This window comes from Lactuca saligna, chromosome 1 (genome assembly GCF_052625555.1).
Source record: "Lactuca saligna cultivar CGN05327 chromosome 1, ASM5262555v1, whole genome shotgun sequence".
Lineage (NCBI taxonomy): Eukaryota > Viridiplantae > Streptophyta > Magnoliopsida > Asterales > Asteraceae > Lactuca > Lactuca saligna.
The window spans coordinates 159,304,957-159,322,686 of record NC_136417.1 but is presented as its reverse complement, the minus strand read 5'-3'; the positions used below and the strand labels follow the sequence as shown (position 1 = coordinate 159,322,686).

Below are 17,730 nucleotides of genomic sequence, written 5' to 3'. Positions count from 1 at the left end.
GAAAGGGAAGAAAGCAAATTTGGAGAAGACAACGATCTAGAAGGTGGCTTTGACAACACCATGGCGAACATTGATGAGGTTCCCATGGGTGAATGGAAGAAGAGGATACGAGATGACACCATCCCGGGGCTTGTGCAACCCGTAATTCCAGCGACTGCCACTTTTGAGCTCAAGGGTCACATACTCGCTCAACTCAAGGAGACACCCTTTTACGGAAAAGACCACGGAGATGCTTATAAACACTTGGATGAAGACAATGATGTAGCTGATTTCTTTAATGTTCCAAATGTGCCTCGTGAAACCCAGCTGCTTCGCATGCTTCTAGTTACATTCAAGGGTGCTACAAAAGATTGGCTCAAGTCACTCCCTCCAGGATCCATCACTACATGGGCTAAAATGAAAGAAGAATTCATTGACCAGTTTTGCCCACCTTCTAAAATTGCCATGTTAAAGAAATTTATATCCAACTTTGAACAACAACCTGGAGAGTCCCTTTATGAGGCATGAGAAAGGTACAAAAATCTACTAAGGAATTGCCCACACCATGACCTTAATAGCCAACAAGAAGTCTCCATCTTTTATGATGGAGTCAATGTTACAACAAGGCAGTTACTTGACTCGCAAGGCCCCCTCACAAAAAGGCACCCCTGTTGATCAAGGAATTAATTGTGGAGTTCTCTAAACATTCTAGAAAATATCACAACCCACAGAACGAAGTAAGTAGGGGGTAGTGAACACGGTCAATGATAGCATGGCGGCAATGATGGCTAAGATGGATCAAACAATCCATGCGATTCGAGTTGGATGTGAGAATTGTAATGGACCTCACCTCCCAAGGGATTGTTACTTGGATGAGAATAGAGATAAGAAGGCTCAAGTATTTTATTCAAGTAGTGACCGATTTGATAACAATTAGTGAAAACCAAAAAGAGAATGGCTCCCGTATAACGAGTATAAAAAGGCTAAGGAGGAAAAGTTCAAACAAAAAGAGAGGGTTTTTATCAAAAGGAGGAACCGGTGCAAGAGAAGAAATCTGATTTTGAAGACATGCTCACGAGATTTGCAGATGCATCTAAAAAGAGACACAATGAAACCGATGTTGCAATAAAAGAACAACGAAACATGTTAAAGGAGCAACAAGGGATGATTAAAGAACATCAAACCATGATGATATATCAACAAGCCATGCTTAGAAATCAGCAAGCATTGATTCTGAATATTGAAAAACAACTGGGCCAACTTGCACTACAAATAAACAAGAGACAACCTGGTGGACTTCCAAGTAATACCGAACATAACCCGACAGGTGCACACATAAATATCATGACAACTAGGAGTGGGAACATAATTACCCCTCTGATCCCAATTCCAGAAGAAAATCCCAAACTGGTGCAGGAGGAAGCAGAAAAGAAGAAATCCCCAAAATCTCTGAAACCCGACGAGACTCGCCGAGTCGATGACATGGAATCAACGAGTCCCCAGCATGAAACGAAAAAGGAACCTCCTGTAAAACCTTATCAACCTCCACTACCTTTTTTAGGTCAAGCTAGAAAAGATAAACATGATGTGGATTATCAAAAGTTCCTAGAACACGTAAAATCCCTTCAAATTAATATGCCCTTCATCGAGGCGGTTGCACAAATGCCAAAGTATGCTAAATTCTTAAAGGAAATCCTCACTAATAGGAAGAGGATGGAAGAAGTGAAAAAAGGTAGTTCTTAATGAAAACTATTCAGCCGCCATGCTAAACAAAATGCCTAAAAAGAAAGGTGACCCGGGAAGCTTGACATTACCATGTCAATTCGGAACTTTGGCAACCATACATGCATTAGCGGATTCAGGGGCAAGTGTAAATCTCATGCCATATTCGTTTTATAAGAAGTTAAGCCTTCCAGAGCCAAGGCCAATTTGAATGGCAATACACTTAGCAAATAAAACAGTGACATTTCCAAGAGGAATATGCGAGGACATATTGGTAAAAGTGGAGAAGTTTGTATTCCCATCGGACTTTATAGTACTAGACATGGAAGAGGATCCTCAAGTCCCGATCATACTTGGAAGACCTTTCCTCAACACTGCAGATGCCATAGTAGATATGCGAGATTCCAAACTCACCCTTTGGGTGGGAGACGAATCAGTTACATTTGGAGTTGATAAAGCAATGAAGCATCCAAGGTTTAGTGATAACACGAAATTCTCCGTAGATATGATGGACGAACTAATAGAAGATTGGAAAGAAGGCAAGTCGAACAATTCCTCTATAAATTTTGCAGAAGAATTTGATGTTGAAAGGAACCTTAAAGAGATAGAGAGACTGTTTGAAGAAGCCGACTACGATGATTTCGTCAAAAGTGCAGAATTTACGACTCGTCGAGTCGCCACCACAGACTCGACGAGTCCATACAAGGAATCACGATCAAATGAGGAATTTCGCATAAACTCGACGAGTCATCTATATCGACTCGATGTGTCCAGTGCACAGAACACAAAATCAGACCTTAAAACGCTATCTGGTCATTTAAAGTATGCATTTCTTGAAGAAGGTGATCGAAAACCTATTATAATAGCTTCTAACCTTTCCAAATCTAAAAAATAAGAATTAGTCCATGTCCTAAAGAAGAGAAAGAGTTCCATTGGATGGAGTATCACCAATATCAAGCAAATAAGCCCCTCTTATTGTTCTCACAAGATTAACCTGGAAGAAGAAGCAAAGTCGGCAGTGCAACCCCAAAGAAGAATGAATCTGAACATGCAAGAAGTGGTTAAGAAGGAAGTAATCAAGCTTTTAGATGCGGGGATCATTTATTCTATTTCCAACAGTCCATGGGTTAGTCCCGTTCAAGTGGTGCCCAAGAAAGGCGGGATGATGGTCGTAACGAATGAGAAGAACGAGCTTATTCTGACACGAACGATAACTGGTTGGCGAGTGTGCATCAATTATGAAAGCTAAAAAATGCCACTCGTAAAGACCATTTTTCTCTACCTTTTATTGATCAAATGCTTGAAAGATTATCCGGCCATAGCTACTATTGTTTCTTAAACGGACTTTCGGGTTACTTCCAAATACCCATAGACCCAATTGACCAAGAAAAGTCTGCTTTTACTTTCCCGAGTGGGACTTTTGTCTATCGCCACATGCCCTTTGGGTTATACAATGCACCTGCAACATTTCAAAGATGCATGACAGCCATATTCCATGACATGGTGGAAAAATTCATGGAAGTATTTATGGATGATTTTTCTGTTTTTGGATCTTCCTTCCATGATTGTCTTGCTAACCTTGACTTAATGCTTGCAAGGTGTGAAAAGACCAATTTAGTCCTCAATTGGGAAAAATGTCACTTTATGGTTAAAGAGGGTATAGTCTTGGGCCACAAGGTATCCAAAGCAGAAATTGAGGTTGATCGGGCAAAAATAGATACAATTGCTAAATTACCTCCACCCACTAATGTAAAGGGCATTATGAGTTTTTTAGGTCACGTGGGATTTTATCGTCGTTTCATAAAAGATATTTCTAAAATAGCTAGACCTCTAACACAATTACTTTTAAAAGATGCACCATTTAATTTCACTAAAGAATGTCTAGAGGCTTTTGAATTTTTAAAAGAAAAATTAACTAATGCCCCGATCATTATTGTCCCGAATTGGAACCTACCTTTTGAAATAATGTGTGACGCGAGCGACTTTGCATTAGGAGCTGTACATGGCCAAAAGGTTGATAAGCACTTTCAACCCATTTATTATGCGACCAAGACTTTGAATCCAGCCTAAGAAAATTACACCACAACTGAAAAAGAATTACTAGTTGTGGTGTATGCTTTTGAAAAATTCCGCCCTTATCTTATTTTATCTAAACCCATTGTTTTTACTAACCACTCTACTATTAAGCATTTGTTTGCCAAGCAGGATGCAAAGCCAAGATTAATCCGATGGGTACTTTTACTTCAAGAATTTGACATCTAGATCAAGGATAAAAAGGGGATAGAGAATGTTGATGCCGATCATCTTTCTAGATTAGAAAACCAAGAAAGGGAAGACAAAGACAACATGGGTTTTGAAGATAGCTTCCCCGAAGAATATTCGATGGTGATTGTGAGTGAAGAACCATGGTATATAGACATTACAAATTACTTAGACGGCAATTACCTGCAAAAAGGCCTTTCCCATCAACAAAAGAAAAAGTTCTTTGCTGAAATTAAATATTATTTTTGGGACGAGCCTTATCTTTTTAAAAGCTTTACCGATGGAATAATAAGAAGATGTGTATTTGGAAAGGAAAGTAGAGACATCTTGGGACACTGCCACAATGGACCTGCTGGAGGACATCATGGGGTACAATACACTGCTAAAAAAGTGTTTGATTCCGGTTTTTATTGGCCCACTGTGTTTAAATACGCAGCTACTTACGTAAAAGAATGTGATGCTTGCCAACGAACGGGGAATATATTGGCAAGGAACGAAATGCCCCAGTTGAATATTCAAGTTTGTGACATTTTTGATGTTTGGGGTGTAGATTTCATGGGACCATTTCCTTCCTCTAAGGGCAACAAATATATCCTGGTGGCGGTAGATTATGTGTCAAAGTGGGTGGAAGCACAAGCATTACCAACAAACGATGCAAGAGTGGTGGTGAAATTTGTAAAGAAATTATTTTCAAGATTTGGAGTTCCTAATGCATTAATTAGTGATCGGGGAACCCATTTTGCTAATGAACAACTCGCAAAAGTATTGCAAAAATATGGGGTACGCCATAGATTTTCAACGCCTTATCATCCACAATCCAATGGGCAAACCGAAATTACGAATAGGGCGATGAAAAGAATTTTGGAAAAAATCGGTGGGGTACAATAGAAAAGATTGGGCGGATAAATTGGATGATGCACTTTGGGCATTTAGGACTGCATTTAAAACACCAATTGGAACCACACCATATAGATTAGTTTATGGAAAAAATTGTCATTCGTGGAACTTGAACACAAAGCTTACTAGTCTTTGAAAACATGTAATTTTGAGCCACATGAGTTGCGTGAAAATTGAATCTTGCAACTGAATGCTTTAAAAGAAATGAGGAATGAGTCTTATACTAACTCATTGATTTATAAGGACAATACAAAAAGATGGCACGATGCAAGGTTGAAAGGAAATAAAGAGTTTAAGGAAGGACAAAAGGTGCTATTATTCAATTCAAGACCCAAACTTTTTCCGGGAAAATTACGCACTCGTTGGACCGAGCCTTTTTCTTATTAAGCATGTCTATCCTTATGGTGTTATTGAGTTATGGAACAAAGATGGATCAAGTTTCAAAGTTAATGGGCATCGAGTTAAAAGATACGAAGAAGGAATGACACAAGATGAAAGAATTGAAGAAATGTTGGACTTAGAGGAAACCGCAGCAACGTAGAGCAGGAAGGAGTCCAGCTAACGACTCCTAAAAAACAGAAGCGCTTGACGGGAGGTAACCCGTTACGAGAGTTTGTTTTATTTTCTCATTTTATTTTTCATTTAGGTTTCTTAGGATTTTTTTTCTTCTTTCTAATTCTTCTTAATTATTTGCAACTGATTGCTTGAGGGCAAGCAAGGCCTGAGTGTGGGGTGTGGTTCAATCTTATAAAAATATTTTTTTTTGATAAATTTTCAGTTATTGTTAAACAACTTAACAAGACTCATTGAATTTGTTATCTTACTCGACGAGTCCACATGAATTAAGACGGTTCAGTCTCGCGACCTGACTCGCCGAGTCTGACCCAGATTCGACGATTCGACTTTATTTACTGAAAAAATAAACAATTTTTAAATCCGGTAAAACTAGGGTTTTAACCCTTATTTGGAACACATCTCAGCCGACACACTCGATGTTCACTCTTTTCTCTCAAAGATTCATCACCTTCTTCCAACTTTCTCTCCATTTTTCGAAATTCATCAAACAAGGTACGTAATTTCTGCTATATTGTTGTTAAAGTCATGATTTTTAGATGTTTGGAAGTATCAATTTGTTAGAACACCCGTTTTTGGAATTTTAGAGATTTAGGGTTTTGATTTTGACTGAATTGTGGTGTTTTGGATGAATGTTCTTGCATTAATATGCCTTATACACATTTCGGGACAAACCCTCAGACTAATTTTGTGTTTTCACGGGTGAAATTTCACATACCCGTCGACTGACTCGCGCAGTTCATCAGATTCGTCGAGTCTGTTCATGGACTCGACGAGTCTCGTCGTAATACAGAATAGATGTCCTTTTGATGCTTCTGTGTTTCTTTGGATTGTGTGTGCAAGGAACATGTTCAGCTTCGATCGAAGCTCCCGTAGAAGCCAAGGTTCTCACCCTTGGTTGACTTTTTCACGCATCAATTCCGATTCTACGATGAGGAGGTGGAGGAAAAGACTTAACGAACTAAAGAAGAAAGAGATTTATGTGCCCAATGCACTTGATTGGGAATGGTTGGGTGGAGTGCGATACAAAGAGGAGTTAGCACCTTACTTGGTCAAAGCAATCAACCACAATGGAGTTTCTCTTACGTCTGATGGGTGGAACCAGCTATTCAGAATTCAAGAGCTGGTGTATCAAGAGCTATGTTGGGAGTTTTCTCAATAGTTTCTTTCCAGGGAGGAGATGACTATTACAATCCCGGGAACATAAAATTTTGCCGTGGTGGGGAATATCGCCAATGCAGTATGGTGGAGCTATCTTGGAGACTTGGGATTTATGACCAACAATTGGTCAATACTGCTGAGTTTGGAACATTTTTGGAGCAGTGCCACCAAGTCTTTCCGGATGGAGTAACAGGTGATCTTTGGTGGAATACTATCGCCAACAAGATATACGTTGCAAAATCTGCTCAAGAAGGAGCATTCGATCCCCGACTCATCGACTCATTCACTGTCTTATCTCAAGTACCATCAACCAAAGGAAAGATGATGACAAAGTCCCTACCCTTGATGTATTCTATTTATGGAGTATTATTACTCCTAACACTTTTTGTTGCATCCTGTATTTCATAGCTGCATATTTGAGTGAGGGGGCGATCATGGATAGAAAGACTTAAAAAGTAAATCGTGGGATGTTCGTGACCCGCCTGGCTAAGTCCTATGGTTTGATGAATGCAGGGGCGTGGGACATATTGATGGAGGTTCCAACCCCTCCTTTTAATCCTATGGTTTTTAGGAGGGCAAAGATTATTGAAGACTATGGAGGGGGCCACTATGCCATTCCCCATGATGACCCGGTGATAGCACCCGAGGAACCATGAAGGAATGTGACGCCAACAGGAAGCTCTAGAGGAACCACTGGTGGTCCCAGTCGATGATGATGTACCTATGGATTGGTACAATGTGGAAATGAGGCGGCTCCAAAGTGATTTGGCAAGGGGGATCAGTTTTAGCAACCAATCACATATCCAATTATTCAATCACTTCCAACTCCAACACATTGATGGGGGTAATTACCCATACATTCATACATGGGAGGAACGGATTTAGGAAAGGAGGACAGGAGCTAGTGGAAGTCGGGCGGTGCATGATGATGCTGATGATGATGATGAGGAGGATGCGGAAGAAGAAGAATGATTTATCTTTTTTATTTTTGGTTGTGTTCAAGAAAAACAATTTTTATTTGATGTTTGAACTAGTAGTTTTAGGAATTTTGATTGCTCGACTGGTTGTTTGTTTTATTTCATTTCATAATTTGGATGTTAGGGTTGTAAACAAAAGACCTCGGGAGGAGTGCTAGGAAGGGTGAGTTTAAGTGAAAGAGAGAAGCGAGTTCGAGTTCAAGTCCGGCGCTTACGAGAAGTATTAAAAGTGTCTAAGTACTCAAGAAATTTTTTTGCATGAAAGGCTTTGAAGTGATTATAACATGTGTTTAAACAGAGAACAGATTTTTCATACAGCGATGGACTCGCCGAGTGCACCTATCAGACTCGACGAGTCCTAGTGTAAAAAATTGGGTTTCGGCATTTTTGCGTATCAACTCGGCGAGTCTGTCTACTAACTCGACGAGTTGATACGAATTTATCATCTCAACTTGCTGATTTGGTATTATCTCACACGGAAATTGGCTGCACTTATGAAGTATGATTCCTGGAGGTTTCCCAGAGTTTTTCTTGCATTTTTTAGCTTTCAACCACACGTGACAGGACAACCAAGGCATGGATGAGCTGTTCCCATGTCTAAAGTCAGCTGAAGATGGAGCTTTAAAAGAAACGAATCAATCTCGCGACTACTATCCTAGGGGATTTTGTTCCAATTCCCTTTTTACTTTTGTTTACTTTATCATGCATAGTATGCAATGGGGACATTGCATAAATTAAGTGTGGGGTAGGGGATTGGTTACATTAGTTAAAATTTTAGTTAATGTTGGCTTAATTTTAAAAATTTTACATAAAACTGCTAGGATTAATTCATAAATTATGGTAAAAGCTATTAGGAATCATGCTAGTATTATGTTTGATGATTCTATGAGGACCCAAATGTTTAGTTGAGCCTATATACGTTATAGTGCATTTCTAGCCTCCTTATTCTAGTGAAATCGTGGGACAAAAACACGACCTTGCTTAGTTTGATGGATGCAATATGTTTAGCATCGTGTACCAGAAATCTATCCAGGAATCCTTGTATCTTAACCATTAAAGGTTGAAGTTAAACGCCCATGCTTAAGCATGTCGGTATTGAGTGAAAAAAAAAGAGTGAGTTACATGTGAAAAAAAAAAAGAGAATTACAAGAAAAAGTTGTAAGAATTTTTGAGCAGTTAAAGTAAAGATCAAAAGAGCAAAATTCCAAAAGTTCAAAAGTTAAAGATACCAAATATCCAAAAGGCGGTGAATTCAAAGAAATCAAAGATTAAATTCTCAAGAAAGTGAAGAATTCTGAAGAGTTTTATAAGGGTATCAAGAATTGTAATTTTCTAGATTATGTATGCTTGGGTAGCTTTATAAAAATACCTTGAGGCTAAGAGAGTTTTCTAAGGATGGATTCGGAGGGATGCATAAAATGAGCACTGTTCAAAAGAAGTGGGAAAGTGTTTATGAGGATTGTGAGTATTTAGAGTATGGGGGTTCTTTAGGAAAAATTTTAGACATAAATGCATGCGTTGCGGTCTTGACATAATGGCTAGGTTTGATTAGGATTATCTTATGTCATGTTAGTATGTTTAAAAATTCAGTTTTGCTTGGGGACAAGCAAAAGTCAAGTGTCGGGTAATTTGATATGTGAATATTTAGTCATGTATTTTTTATAGATTATTAATACTTTTTGGCTAATTTATTGCAATTATGGAACAAAAGGTGCTTAATCATGTTTGGATTATATTTTCAGTTTAAAAGGAGTTCTTGGAAGCAAAAGGAAGCTGGAATAGCTATTGGGAATTTGGGAATCAAAGAATAAAGAAAAGAGCCAAAAATAACAAGGAACTCGGCGATTTGATACTTGACTCGACAAGTTCCCACGAAGATTCTCGTAGCAAGAAGAATCCTTACCATGCCGAGCATGGGAAGTTAATGAGGGACTCGACGAGTCACCCCGTGGACTCGACGAGTCGCCTCTAATCTTTAAAAAGAGACTTCCTGATCATAACCCGATTTTTGGATGAACTCCTGGGGAGAGAAGCAACGATTAGAAGACGTATTCAAGTGTTAGGAGTCCGAGAATCAACCCTAGATCTAATTATGAGAAGAATTAACACAAAACTCAAGTTTACTTTTATTATTCTTTAAGTTGAACCATGTTTGATTTAATAGAATTCGTTTTTGACTTTAGTTTTGCTGTAATCATGAACTAAACCTATTTTCTTCTGTTTAGGAAAGACAAAGTTTGTGATTATGTGTTGATTTTATGATTTGGATTATCTTTATTTGGTGATTTGTTTTGTTAAGCTTGTTAAAGACCCTTATGTGTTAGTTATTACTATTTTCTGTTAACTAATCTATGATTAAGTTGCATGACAATCTCTTAATTGCTAATCTCATATGATTTTCGGTTATATGCCTATGAATAGCGAACGTGAAACTATGGTTAATAGAGAATAGGAAAACTAATGTATGATCCTTTGTGATGAACCATCAGCAAGAGGTTAATTGAAAGACCAATTAAATTAACCATTACAAGTCTTACTTAACTCGAATAAATAATCTAGGAAATTCATTAATTTAGACAACTGGCCACTACTTAGATTAATTGGTTTTCTAAGGATTAGTAATAGCGAATGTTAACCTAATCATCTTAATCGGAAACCAAAGACAGATTAATCCATTGCACTTTTAATAAAATCAACCATAGGATCAAATTAGCCAACCCTAAACAGAAGTCTTATTAATTATTGAATTTAGTTGATTTTTGCTTACTTAGTTGATAGTTTAAGTTTTAGTTAATTGTTTAAGTTTCTAGTTTTGCAAAACTAGAGAAAACTCTTCCTTTTATTATTTGTTTTTTAGATAATACTAGTAATTAGTTTAATCTGTTGTTCCTAGTGTACAATACGCTACTTACCTTAACTAAACTGATAATCGATAGATACACTACCTTTCATGTGTTTGTCATTGTGTTAAAGTTAGTAGGATTAAAACTAGTATGTTTCACACACATCGTATAGCTTACATTTAAATTTAGTATCATTATTATGAACTTATAAATTATATATATAATATAATATATAATATATAAAGTATTATTATAATATTTTTTTAACTACTCGCGGTACGGGGAATCTAGTTTGAAGGGCCGCATAGGGTTGCTGGATTTCAGAAATGCTATAATGCCAAAATGGTCTTGCCTTCCAGTGTTTCATGTTCGACCCCTGTCTATGTTGGATAAGGTGGCTAAGTCCATAAGTATTTCTAGTAAATACTTGACCCGACCCGACATGGTCCATTTGGGTTGCATGGCATCATGCAATTGAATAAACTAAATGAGAGAAATAACACTTATGGTTTTTAATATATTATAAGTTCTAATATATTAATAATATTTAATTAGTTTTGATCAAGAATTAATTTAGAATTAATTAAGTGATCAAAAGATGACTAATTAGATATATGGGTAGATTAAGTAAATCTTCCATATCTTATATAGTGGGCTAAGAGGCTCCATGGATTGTCAAGTTGGGTTCCACCTTATAGACTGCTCCATGGATGCTCAATGGAGTTAACCCATGGTTCAAGAAATGCAAAGTCATGGAACATTAGGGTTTACCTAATGCAACACACTATATAAGCAATGTAACTCTCCCCAGAATCGGCTACACTAAGAAATAAGAGGGCTTGGCCAATTTTGCAAGTATTAGAGTATTATCTCAAGTTTATTCTTTGCATTTGATGTTGTGTGAAGCATTTGAGGCATCACACTTGAGGTGCTAGGCTCACAAGGTTTCAAGGAACACTTTCAACATCAAGGTATGTAGTTCTATCTTTTATACAAAGAAAATTGTACCCCCATATATGCTATATAGGTTCATAACCTTGGAAAACAACTTTTCATGATTATTAGACAAACATAGATCCAAGGTTATTAGGGTTGCATGAATACTTAGGAAGTGTTAGAATTCTCAAAACTCATCAGTGGTATCAAAGCCTAGGCTTGTTTGTTGATTATTTGTGAAAATTGCTTGAAAAAATCGATTTTCTATTTTCTGTTGGTATGAACTCACCGAGTCCATGAACAAATGCAAGCTACTCGTCAAGTCTGTTCTTGCACTCGACGAGTAGAGGCTGTTGTGTTTAAATTTCGATTTTAGTTGCTGGAAATGGACTAGAAACATTACCCTAAATTGTTTTGGTACTTGAAAACATGTTTTAGATGGTGTAATGTTTATGCTAATCCATTTACAATGACAATTATCAAAATTACTAGTTTTAAGTGTTATTTTTTATTCTTGAAAGTGGTCATATTCATGTTCTTGTTCTTATGATGTTTAGATGATCATAGGAATTATTTGTAACCTATGTGGTAGATTAATTCATGATCATAATGTGTTTTAATGGAGTCCATAACTTGTCCTCAAGTTATGGAAAACCAAAAGTCACTTTGTTAAAAGCCATTAAAATAACACATAAGTTATAAAAATGAAGAGTCTTCATATTTAATACTCTATTAACTCATAAGTTACAAGAAATGAAATTTTTTGAAAGTTTACAACACTTTCCCTCAAGTTTTGGAACAACTAAACTCTTGATTAAAACTTTAGTTCCAACCCTTAGAATTTTAAAAGTTAAAATTCAAACCTTATACTTATAATATTATAAGTTATTAATATATATATATATATATATATATATATATATATATATATATATATATATGTATGTATAAGATCAAAGTCGTCTTACCACTAGTACGCCTCATTCACGAAGCCAGTCTATAAGGTGGGTATGAGGTTGTTGCCTATAAAATGGGAACTTAATGGGTGTCCACTCTCACTCACCGCTTGCTTGACTGGTGGAGGGTCATTAGCCGAACGGGTAAGACAAGGACTTATAAATTCTCATTAAAAGTATAATGATAATTATAAAGTAACTAAAATGTTTTATTAAATTCCTAATCTTAATTACTTTAGGAAAATGTGAATAAGGTGCTAATCCATGAAATTACACTTTACACTTTGTCTAAGTCATTAGTGGAGCGTGTGTGGTTAACCGACACACTAACTTGAACTTAACAAGGTAGGTAAAGGGTGACTTAATGTTTATCATAGTATCGATGGAGCGTGTGTGGTTAACCGGCACATCGATTGAGGGGTAATAGATTAAGGGTACCAAGTAATTTGCATGGTTACTTCACACCTCGTTTTGTGATCCTCGGCATCCCAGTCACAAAACTTGGAGGGAACACTCGAGATTGAAACATGCCTTTGAAAAGTTCATTGAATCTCAAAAGAATCTAGGAGTTTCTAAGAACCAAATTAAATATTTTTAATATTTCGGCGTTGGTGGAAATTGGTGAATTGTCATTCACCTACCTTTCAAATATGTTATTACTTAGATTACGGCATACCTCTTCTAAGGATAATGTATTGTGATTGGGTCCTAGCCTTAATACTACATTTGGGTGTTTTATTAAGGACTATCTCTATTTCTAAACTAAACTTCTCTTCTTTTCAGATGTCTACAAACACTGCTGTTTCTGGCTCTAATCCTAATGGCTCCTTTTCTCTAATGAACTTGTGTGGGAAAGTCACTTTTTATGGATCCAACTTTAATGAATGGATCAGAAACATTCGAATGATTACCCGCTACGAGGAAAAAGAATATATCCTCGATAAGGAGCTTAAGGAGATTGATGAGACAGTTGCTACTCCTCAAGAGATCGGTAACTTTAGAGCACATGAAAGGGATGCCACCAAGGTGGCATGAATCATGATGGCCACTATGATAGTTGACCCCCAAAAGTCCTACGAGGAATTCTACCCTTTTGAAATGCACTAAGATTTGATGGAAAGTTACCATCAAAGTGCAAGACAAGAGAGGTATGAAATCATATCCTCCATGATAACAACTCAAATGAAGGATGGTGAGCCCATCACGGGCCACATGCAGAAAATGCAAAGATTTGTGGACCGCTTGCTGAAGCTTAATGTGAACTTCCCTGAGGAGCTAGCAATAGATATCATTTTGCACTCCTTACCATCATGTTATGATCAATTCCGCATGACATACCACATGAATAAGGAAGAGGTCATTCTTAGCAAACTTCAAGGACTCTTAAAGATCGCGGAAAGTGGTCTTAAGGGTAAGGCGATTGTTACTACTCCTACTCCTATCAACTCCACCCCTGTCTTGGCAATCAGGAAAGGACGAGGGAAGAAGAGAAAGAGTTCTTCGAAGGGTACCAAGGCTAGGACCCTTGATGGCTCTTCTTCAAGTGGAACCAAGAAAGGTTTCGTCACTCCTTCTTCTGACCCAAAGGATGCTGAATGCTTCTATTCCCATGAAAAGGCACATTGGAAGTGGAACTGCCCAAAGTACCATCAAGATGTGAAGGATGGGAAAGTCAAACCCAACCATGCAGGTATTTACATTATCTTATCTAATAACTCACTCCATTCTAACTCTTGGGTCCTTGATACCGGTTGTGGTATTCATATCTGTTCTGATCTGCAGGGACTAAGAAGAAGTGAGAATGTGGAGCAAGGAAGAATAAAATTGATCATGGGAAACAGGAAAGCTTCACACCAAGATGGGAGTTTATACTTTATCGCTAAGTAGTGGGTTTAGTTTAGATTTCAATAAATGTTGTTATTCGCCAGAAATGGCAAGAAATATTATTTCCTTTCATGCATTGTATAAACAAGGTTTTACCTTTTCCTTTGATAATGAAGATGGTTCCATTAATGCTTTCTTTAATAATATTCTTTATTTTAAAGCATTACCTTGTAATGGTGGGTATGAAACTGTATCTGTGGTTGATAACTTAGGAAATAATGTTTTGTGTATTGATTCTCTTAATAATAATACTTGGATAAAGCATCATTATGGCATTGTTGTCTTGGACATATAAGCAAGAAACGCATATGCCAACTCCAAAAGGATGGAGTCTTGGAGTCATTTGACCTAAAGTCAGATGATAGTTGCGAATCATGCTTACTTGGAAAAATGACAAAGTCGCCCTTCACAGGTTCTTGTGAGAGGGGTGAAGGTTTGTTGGATCTTGTACACACGAATGTGTGTGGACCATTCAAACATGCCACAAGGGAATCGTTATTATTTGACTTTAACTGATGATTACAATAGATATGGATATGTCTACTTAATCAAGCATAAGTCAGATACTTTCGAGAGGTTTAAGGAATTTAAACAGGAAGTTGAGAATCAATTGGGCAGCAACATTAAGATGCTTCGATCCGATTGAGGTGGTGAGTATCTTAGTTCAGAGTTCCTCGACTATCTTAGGGAATGTGGGATTGTCTCACAATTTACACCTCCCAGGACACCGCAGTTGAATGGTGTGGCTGAGAGGCGTAATCGAACCTTGTTGGATATGGTTCGTTCCATGATGAGTCAAGCTTCGCTACCAATCTCATTTTGGGGGTATGCCTTAGAGATTGCCGCCCATATTCTTAATCTAGTCCCTACAAAGAAAGTTGTCAAAACTCCTCACGAGATGTGGACTGGTAAAGTACCCAAACTAGACCACATCAAGATTTGGGGCTGCAAGGCTTTTGTGAGGCGCGAGTCTAATGATAAGCTAGAACCCCGAAGCGAGAGGTGTATTTTAATCTGCTACCCACAAAGATCCTTTGGTTACCTCTTCTACAGACCTAGTGATAATGTGGTCTTTGTAGCAAGAAGAGGTGTCTATCGAGAGAGAGACTTTATAAGCCAAAGAGACAATGGGAGGAAAATTGACCTTGAATAACTTCAAGAGTCAAGTGGTGAAGGAACTTCAAACCCTAGCCCTCAACTTGAGGATGAAACTCCTGTTGAACCAATTGACAAGTCTCTACCTCTGAGGCGTTCCACGAGAGTTAGGAATGCACCTGAGCATTACTACGGAAGGTGAGACACTTATTAGTGATGAGACACTAGTAGGTCTGAATGACCCTAACAGCTACGCGGAAGCCATGGCAGGCCTAGAGTTTGCTAAATGGAAAGAGGCTATGGATAGCGAGATACAATCCATGTATGACAATCAAGTTTGGAACTTGGTTGAGAATGTACCAGGTCATAAGATTGTAGGGTGCAAATGGATCTTCAAGAAGAAGACTGACATTTATGGTAATGTACACACTTATAAGGCTCGACTGGTTGCAAAGGGCTTCTCTCAAACTCCTGGAGTGGATTATGATGAGACTTTTTCTCCAGTAGCCAAGATTAAGTCTATTAGGGTTATGTTAGTCATAGCTGCATTTCATGACTATGAAATATGGCAAATAGATGTCAAAACCGCTTTCCTTAATGGAAAGTTGACAGAAGATGTTTACATGAGTCAGCCAGAAGGTTTTGTCAGTATCGAGTACCCTAATAGAGTGTGTAAGCTTGAGAAATCCATTTATGGATTAAAGCAAGCACCTCGCAGATGGAATCTTTGCTTTGATGAGAAAGTCAAGGATTTTGGCTTTTCTAGGAGTGAAGATGAATCTTGTGTGTATGTCAAGGCTAGTGGAAGTATAGTTAGCTTTTTAGTATTGTATGTGGATGACATACTACTCATAGGAAATGACATCCCAACTCTGTAGGAAGTTAAGTCCTGGCTTGGGAAGTTTTTCTCTATGAAGGACCTAGGAGAAGTTGCCTATATTCTAGGGATAAGGATTTGAGAAACCGGAGTAAAAGACTAATTGGACTTAGTCAAAGTACCCACTTGGACAAGGTGCTGAAGAGATTCAACATGCAAAACTCCAACAAAGGAGAGTTACCTATCCAGCGTAATGCCAGATTGAGTAAAGCTCAGAGCCCAAGTATTGAAGCTGAGATAGCAGAAATGAGTCAAGTACTTTATGCTTCGGCTGTAGGATCGATCATGTATGTTATGACGTGTACTCGACCTGATGTAGCCTTTGCCTTTAACATGGTTAGCATGTATCAGGGGAACCCTTGCAAGGCACACTGGACCGCGGTAAAGAATATCCTCAAGTACCTACGGAGGACTAAGGATTGGGTCATTACCCTCGGTAGAAGTGATGACTTGAGAGTTGTAGGGTATTATGATGCTGGTTTCCAGACTGATAGGGATAATTTCCACTCTCAGTCGGGTTGAGTTTTCACCCTAAACGGAGGAGCAATCACTTGGAAGAGTTCCAAGCAGGAGACAGTGGTTGATTCCACTTGGGAATCAGAGTATATAGCAGCAAGCGAGGTAGAAAAGGAGGCTATATGGCTGAAGAACTTCATAGGAGACCTTGGAGTAGTACCAACTATAAAGGAGCCCATGTAAATTTTCTGTGATTGTGAATGTGTTGTTGCCTTAGCCAAGGAACCAAGGGATCACGGGAGATCCGGAAACATCGACAGAAAATATCATTTTATCAGACATCGCATAGAAGAAGTAATCCTCGTGGCAAAGAGGGTATCATCGGATGAAAAACCAGAAGATCCCCTCGCGAAGGGATTGAGTAGGGTTAAGCATCTCCAGCATGCTCGGAGCATAAGGCTAAAGGATGATATAAGTTTTAGTAGTTAGATAAATTATGAAATTTGTAAAGTGTAATTGACATTTGATGATGAATAAAAGTTGTGTTTATTTATGAGTAAAGTGTTACTATCTTTTGTCAATCGTTTACTATAATTTCTTTTGCATGTTTTGACTTCCAGAATAGTATGTTGTCGTTTCACATATTATTCAAACTTTCCACAGTCAATCATATGTTGGAAGTAGATATGAAGTAAGACTGTCATGAAGTTGGTCATAGGTGTCAGGATATAAGACAACACTTCATGAGTGCTCATAAGTTCTGAGTATTGGAATCAACCCACGCTCACTAGAATCACTTCATGGAATTTTATCTCGAGTGATCGTGAGACGGTGATATCATATAAGTCTTCAAACCTAGAGATACGATTTGTTTCCTATGAATTGATTATGCGTTGATTGTACGAAAACACATTGGTAACTCGATGTTATAAAACGTGCTTTTGTGTATAATTCAACTAGTAGTAGAACAAACATATGAGTCGAAGTTTATATGTTCCTTCTTGGATTAGAAGATGATATCTGGGCCCCTGGATGATTTTGTTTTGACCTATGTACCGGGCCCGATCAGAACTAAGTTGATGTGTTGAATTAAGTTCTTTGTCAAACAAATC

The 17,730-nt window shown here is 37.9% G+C and overlaps 1 non-coding gene across 1 annotated transcript; it reads right to left on the bottom strand.

Annotated features, from left to right (window-relative positions):
• Nucleotides 1-444: 444 nt before the first annotated feature.
• Nucleotides 445-551, bottom strand: LOC145028020 (small nucleolar RNA R71). The gene has a single exon (XR_013675777.1). It is a non-coding gene; the product is annotated as a small nucleolar RNA R71 (small nucleolar RNA).
• Nucleotides 552-17,730: the final 17,179 nt, after the last annotated feature.